Genomic DNA, 6,612 nt, shown 5'->3' on the forward strand with positions numbered 1-6,612 from the left:
AGGTGTCTCCAGGTGTCTTCAGGTGTCTCCAGGTGTCTTTCTTTGTGTCTAGGTGTCTTCCTGTGTCTCCATTTGTCTGCAGGTGTCTTCCTGTGACTCCAGGTGTCTTCCTGTGTCTCCAGGTGTCTTCCTGTGTCTCCATTTGTCTGCAGGTGTCTCCAGGTGTCTTCAGGTGTCTCCAGGTGTCTTTCTTTGTGTCTAGGTGTCTTCCTGTGTCTCCATTTGTCTGCAGGTGTCTTCCTGTGTCTCCAGGTGTCTTCCTGTGTCTCCAGGTGTCTTCGGGTGTCTCCAGGTGTCTTCAGGTGTCTTCCTTTGTCTCCAGGTGTCTTCCTGTGTCTCCAGGTGTCTCTAGGTGTCTTTTGATGTCTCCAGTTGTCTCCAGGTGTCTCCGGGTGTCTTCTTGTGTTTCCATGTGTCTCCAGGTGTCTTCAGGTGTCTCCAGGTGTCTTCAGGTGTCTGCAGGTGTCTTCCTGTGTCTCCATTTGTCTGCAGGTGTCTTCCTGTGTCTCCATGTGTCTTCCTGTGTCTCCAGGTGTCTTCCTGTGTCTCCAGGTGTCTTCTTGTGTCTCCAGGTGTCTTCCTGTGTCTCCAGGTGTCTTCTTGTGTCTCCAGGTGTCTTCCTGTGTCTCCAGGTGTCTCCATGTGTCTCCAGGTGTCTTCAGGTGTCTCCAGGTGTCTTCAGGTGTCTGCAGGTGTCTTCCTGTGTCTCCATTTGTCTGCAGGTGTCTTCCTGTGTCTCCATGTGTCTTCCTGTGTCTCCAGGTGTCTTCCTGTGTCTCCAGGTGTCTTCTTGTGTCTTTAGGTGTCTCCCTGTGTCTCCAGGTCTCCCCAGGGGTCTTCCTGTGTCTCCAGGTGTCTTCCTGTGTCGCCAGGTGTCTTCCTGTGTCTCCATTTGTCTGCAGGTGTCTCCTCTTGTCTCCAGGTGTCTTCAGGTGTCTTTCTTTGTGTCCAGGTGTCTTCCTGTGTCTCCAGGTGTCTCCCTGTGTCTCCAGGTGTCTTCCTGTGTCTCCAGGTGTCTTCCTCTGTCTTCAGGTGTCTTCCTGTGTCTCCACGTATCGTCCTTTGTCTCCAGGTGTCTTCCTGTGTCTCCAGGTGTCTTCCTGTGTCTCCAAGTGTCTTCCTGTGTCTCCAGGTGTCTTCCTGTGTCTCCAGGTGTCTTCAGGTGTCTTCCTTTGTCTCCAGGTGTCTTCCTGTGTCTCCAGGTGTCTCTAGGTGTCTTTTGATGTCTCCAGTTGTCTCCAGGTGTCTCCGGGTGTCTTCTTGTGTTTCCATGTGTCTCCAGGTGTCTTCGGGTGTCTCCAGGTGTCTTCCTGTGTCTCCAGGTGTCTTCCTGTGTCTCCAAGTGTCTTCCTGTGTCTCCAGGTGTCTTCCTGTGTCTCCAGGTCTCTCCATGTGTCTTCCTGTGTCTCCAGGTGTCTTCCTGTGTCTCCAGGTGTCTCCATGTGTCTCCAGATGTCTTCAAGTGTATCCAGGTATCTCTAGGTGTCTTTTGATGTCTCCAGTTGTCTCCAGGTGTCTTCCTGTGTCTCCAGGTGTCTTCCTGTGTCTCCAGGTGTCTTCCTGTGTCTTCCTGTGTCTTCAGGTGTCTCCAGGTGTCTTCCTGTGTCTCCATTTGTCTGCAGGTGTCTTCCTGTGTCTTCCTGTGTCTTCCTGTGTCTCCAGGTGTCTCCATGTGTCTCCAGGTGTCTTCCTGTGTCTCCATGTGTCTTCCTGTGTCTCCAGGTGTCTTACTGTGTCTCCAGATGTCTCCAGGTGTCTTCCTGTGTCTCCAGGTGTCTTCCTGTGTCTCCAAGTGTCTTCCTGTGTCTCCATGTGTCTTCCTGTGTCTCCAGGTGTCTTCCTGTGTCTTCAGATGTCTTCCTGTGTCTTCAGATGTCTTCCTGTGTCTCCAGGTCTCTCCAGGTGTCTTCGGGTGTCTTCCTGTGTCTTCGGGTGTCTCCAGGTGTCTTCAGGTGTCTTCCTTTGTCTCCAGGTGTCTTCCTGTGTCTCCAGGTGTCTCTAGGTGTCTTTTGATGTCTCCAGTTGTCTCCAGGTGTCTCCGGGTGTCTTCTTGTGTTTCCATGTGTCTCCAGGTGTCTTCGGGTGTCTTCCTGTGTCTCCAGGTGTCTTCAGGTGTCTCCAGGTGTCTTTAGGTGTCTCCCTGTGTCTCCAGATCTCCCCAGGGGTCTTCCTGTGTCTCCAGGTGTCTTCCTGTGTCTCCAGTTGTCTTCCTGTGTCTCCATTTGTCTGCAGGTGTCTCCAGGTGTCTTCAGGTGTCTCCAGGTGTCTTTCTTTGTGTCTAGGTGTCTTCCTGTGTCTCCATTTGTCTGCAGGTGTCTTCCTGTGACTCCAGGTGTCTTCCTGTGTCTCCAGGTGTCTTCCTGTGTCTCCATTTGTCTGCAGGTGTCTCCAGGTGTCTTCAGGTGTCTCCAGGTGTCTTTCTTTGTGTCTAGGTGTCTTCCTGTGTCTCCATTTGTCTGCAGGTGTCTTCCTGTGTCTCCAGGTGTCTTCGGGTGTCTCCAGGTGTCTTCAGGTGTCTTCCTTTGTCTCCAGGTGTCTTCCTGTGTCTCCAGGTGTCTCTAGGTGTCTTTTGATGTCTCCAGTTGTCTCCAGGTGTCTCCGGGTGTCTTCTTGTGTTTCCATGTGTCTCCAGGTGTCTTCAGGTGTCTCCAGGTGTCTTCAGGTGTCTGCAGGTGTCTTCCTGTGTCTCCATTTGTCTGCAGGTGTCTTCCTGTGTCTCCATGTGTCTTCCTGTGTCTCCAGGTGTCTTCCTGTGTCTCCAGGTGTCTTCTTGTGTCTCCAGGTGTCTTCCTGTGTCTCCAGGTGTCTTCTTGTGTCTCCAGGTGTCTTCCTGTGTCTCCAGGTGTCTCCATGTGTCTCCAGGTGTCTTCAGGTGTCTCCAGGTGTCTTCAGGTGTCTGCAGGTGTCTTCCTGTGTCTCCATTTGTCTGCAGGTGTCTTCCTGTGTCTCCATGTGTCTTCCTGTGTCTCCAGGTGTCTTCCTGTGTCTCCAGGTGTCTTCTTGTGTCTTTAGGTGTCTCCCTGTGTCTCCAGGTCTCCCCAGGGGTCTTCCTGTGTCTCCAGGTGTCTTCCTGTGTCGCCAGGTGTCTTCCTGTGTCTCCATTTGTCTGCAGGTGTCTCCCCTTGTCTCCAGGTGTCTTCAGGTGTCTTTCTTTGTGTCCAGGTGTCTTCCTGTGTCTCCAGGTGTCTCCCTGTGTCTCCAGGTGTCTTCCTGTGTCTCCAGGTGTCTTCCTCTGTCTTCAGGTGTCTTCCTGTGTCTCCACGTATCGTCCTTTGTCTCCAGGTGTCTTCCTGTGTCTCCAGGTGTCTTCCTGTGTCTCCAAGTGTCTTCCTGTGTCTCCAGGTGTCTTCCTGTGTCTCCAGGTGTCTTCAGGTGTCTTCCTTTGTCTCCAGGTGTCTTCCTGTGTCTCCAGGTGTCTCTAGGTGTCTTTTGATGTCTCCAGTTGTCTCCAGGTGTCTCCGGGTGTCTTCTTGTGTTTCCATGTGTCTCCAGGTGTCTTCGGGTGTCTCCAGGTGTCTTCCTGTGTCTCCAGGTGTCTTCCTGTGTCTCCAAGTGTCTTCCTGTGTCTCCAGGTGTCTTCCTGTGTCTCCAGGTCTCTCCATGTGTCTTCCTGTGTCTCCAGGTGTCTTCCTGTGTCTCCAGGTGTCTCCATGTGTCTCCAGATGTCTTCAAGTGTATCCAGGTATCTCTAGGTGTCTTTTGATGTCTCCAGTTGTCTCCAGGTGTCTTCCTGTGTCTCCAGGTGTCTTCCTGTGTCTCCAGGTGTCTTCCTGTGTCTTCCTGTGTCTTCAGGTGTCTCCAGGTGTCTTCCTGTGTCTCCATTTGTCTGCAGGTGTCTTCCTGTGTCTTCCTGTGTCTTCCTGTGTCTCCAGGTGTCTCCATGTGTCTCCAGGTGTCTTCCTGTGTCTCCATGTGTCTTCCTGTGTCTCCAGGTGTCTTACTGTGTCTCCAGATGTCTCCAGGTGTCTTCCTGTGTCTCCAGGTGTCTTCCTGTGTCTCCAAGTGTCTTCCTGTGTCTCCATGTGTCTTCCTGTGTCTCCAGGTGTCTTCCTGTGTCTTCCTGTGTCTTCAGGTGTCTTCTTGTGTCTCCAGGTGTCTCCATGTGTCTCCAGATGTCTTCAAGTGTATCCAGGTATCTCTAGGTGTCTTTTGATGTCTCCAGTTGTCTCCAGGTGTCTTCCTGTGTCTCCAGGTGTCTTCCTGTGTCTCCAGGTGTCTTCCTGTGTCTCCATGTGTCTCCAGGTGTCTTCAGGTGTCTTCCTGTGTCTCCATTTGTCTCCATGTGTCTTCCTGTGTCTCCAGGTGTCTTCCTGTGTCTCCAGGTGTCTTCTTGTGTCTTTAGGTGTCTCCCTGTGTCTCCAGGTCTCCCCAGGGGTCTTCCTGTGTCTCCAGGTGTCTTCCTGTGTCGCCAGGTGTCTTCCTGTGTCTCCATTTGTCTGCAGGTGTCTCCCCTTGTCTCCAGGTGTCTTCAGGTGTCTTTCTTTGTGTCCAGGTGTCTTCCTGTGTCTCCAGGTGTCTCCCTGTGTCTCCAGGTGTCTTCCTGTGTCTCCAGGTGTCTTCCTCTGTCTTCAGGTGTCTTCCTGTGTCTCCACGTATCGTCCTTTGTCTCCAGGTGTCTTCCTGTGTCTCCAGGTGTCTTCCTGTGTCTCCAAGTGTCTTCCTGTGTCTCCAGGTGTCTTCCTGTGTCTCCAGGTGTCTTCAGGTGTCTTCCTTTGTCTCCAGGTGTCTTCCTGTGTCTCCAGGTGTCTCTAGGTGTCTTTTGATGTCTCCAGTTGTCTCCAGGTGTCTCCGGGTGTCTTCTTGTGTTTCCATGTGTCTCCAGGTGTCTTCGGGTGTCTCCAGGTGTCTTCCTGTGTCTCCAGGTGTCTTCCTGTGTCTCCAAGTGTCTTCCTGTGTCTCCAGGTGTCTTCCTGTGTCTCCAGGTGTCTTCAGGTGTCTTCCTTTGTCTCCAGGTGTCTCTAGGTGTCTTTTGATGTCTCCAGTTGTCTCCAGGTGTCTCCGGGTGTCTTCTTGTGTTTCCATGTGTCTCCAGGTGTCTTCGGGTGTCTCCAGGTGTCTTCCTGTGTCTCCAGGTGTCTTCCTGTGTCTCCAAGTGTCTTCCTGTGTCTCCAGGTGTCTTCCTGTGTCTCCAGGTCTCTCCATGTGTCTTCCTGTGTCTCCAGGTGTCTTCCTGTGTCTCCAGGTGTCTCCATGTGTCTCCAGGTGTCTTCAAGTGTATCCAGGTGTCTCTAGGTGTCTTTTGATGTCTCCAGTTGTCTCCAGGTGTCTTCCTGTGTCTCCAGGTGTCTTCCTGTGTCTCCAGGTGTCTTCCTGTGTCTTCCTGTGTCTTCAGGTGTCTCCAGGTGTCTTCCTGTGTCTCCATTTGTCTTCCTGTGTCTCCAGGTGTCTCCATGTGTCTCCAGGTGTCTTCCTGTGTCTCCATGTGTCTTCCTGTGTCTCCAGGTGTCTTACTGTGTCTCCAGATGTCTCCAGGTGTCTTCCTGTGTCTCCAGGTGTCTTCCTGTGTCTCCAAGTGTCTTCCTGTGTCTCCATGTGTCTTCCTGTGTCTCCAGGTGTCTTCCTGTGTCTTCCTGTGTCTTCAGGTGTCTCCAGGTGTCTCCAGGTGTCTTCCTGTGTCTCCATTTGTCTGCAGGTGTCTTCCTGTGTCTTCCTGTGTCTCCATGTGTCTCCAGGTGTCTTCCTGTGTCTCCAGGTGTCTTCCTGTGTCTCCTGATGTCTCCCTGTGTCTCCAGGTGTCTTCCTGTGTCTCCAGGTGTCTTCTTCTGTCTCCAGGTGTCTTTTGGTGTCTCCCTGTGTCTCCAGGTCTCCCCAGGCGTCTTCCTGTGTCTCCAGGTGTCTTCCTGTGACTCCAGGTGTCTTACTGTGTCTCCAGGTGTCTTCCTGTGTCTCCAGGTGTCTTCTTCTGTCTCCAGGTGTCTTACTGTGTCTCCAGGTGTCTTCTTCTGTCTCCAGGTGTCTTTAGGTGTCTCCCTGTGTCTCCAGGTCTCCCCAGGGGTCTTCCTGTGTCTCCAGGTGTCTTCCTGTGTCTCCAGGTGTCTTCCTGTGTCTCCATGTGTCTTCCTGTGTCTCCAGGTGTCTTCCTGTGTCTCCAGGTGTCTTCCTGTGTCTCCAGGTGTCTTCCTGTGTCTCCACGTATCGTCCTTTGTCTTCAGATGTCTTCCTGTGTCTCCACGTATCGTCCTTTGTCTCCAGGTGTCTTCCTGTGTCTCCAGATGTCTTCCTGTGTCTCCAGGTGTCTTCCTGTGTCTCCAGATGTCTTCCTGTGTCTCCAGGTGTCTTCCTGTGTCTCCAGGTGTCTTCCTGTGTCTCCACGTATCGTCCTTTGTCTTCAGGTGTCTTCCTGTGTCTCCAGATGTCTTCCTGTGTCTCCAGGTGTCTTGCTGTGTCTCCAGGTGTCTTCCTGTGTCTCCAGGTGTCTTGCTGTGTCTTGCTGTGTCTCCAGGTGTCTTCCTGTGTCTCCAGATGTCTTCCTGTGTCTCCAGGTGTCTTCCTGTGTCTCCAGGTGTCTTCCTGTGTCTCCAGGTGTCTTCCTGTGTCTCCAGGTGTCTTCCTGTGTCTCCAGGTGTCTTGCTGTGTCTCCAGGTGTCTTCCTGTGTCTCCAGGTGTCTTGTT

This window comes from Poecilia mexicana, unplaced genomic scaffold, assembly GCF_051168715.1.
Source record: "Poecilia mexicana isolate PSO_F unplaced genomic scaffold, ASM5116871v1 scaffold_3, whole genome shotgun sequence".
In the NCBI taxonomy this organism is placed as follows: Eukaryota; Metazoa; Chordata; class Actinopteri; order Cyprinodontiformes; family Poeciliidae; genus Poecilia; species Poecilia mexicana.